A 339-nucleotide genomic window follows, 5' to 3' on the forward strand; every position below is an offset into this window, starting at 1 on the left:
GGTGGAGTACAAGCAGAATCGTTACAACGTCATAAAAAGCTTGACTCCCGTTAAGTCGAGTTTCCATTTCATCCATGCGTGCTCGATAAAATAGCGCACCAGCAAAGTGCTGGACCTCAGTGTCGTTTGCGAAGACATTAACAGACCAACACAGGTTTTCTAGCATTGAGAAGCAAGCGCAGATAAATACGCGCATGCACACACACACACACGCACGCACGCACACAAACACACGCACGCACTTACACACGCACGCACGCACACACACACACACACACACACACACACACACACGCACACACGATGGGATTCCAAACAGATTCCTTTCACCGAATCCAC

This window comes from Octopus bimaculoides, chromosome 13 (assembly GCF_001194135.2).
Source record: "Octopus bimaculoides isolate UCB-OBI-ISO-001 chromosome 13, ASM119413v2, whole genome shotgun sequence".
NCBI classification, from domain to species: domain Eukaryota; kingdom Metazoa; phylum Mollusca; class Cephalopoda; order Octopoda; family Octopodidae; genus Octopus; species Octopus bimaculoides.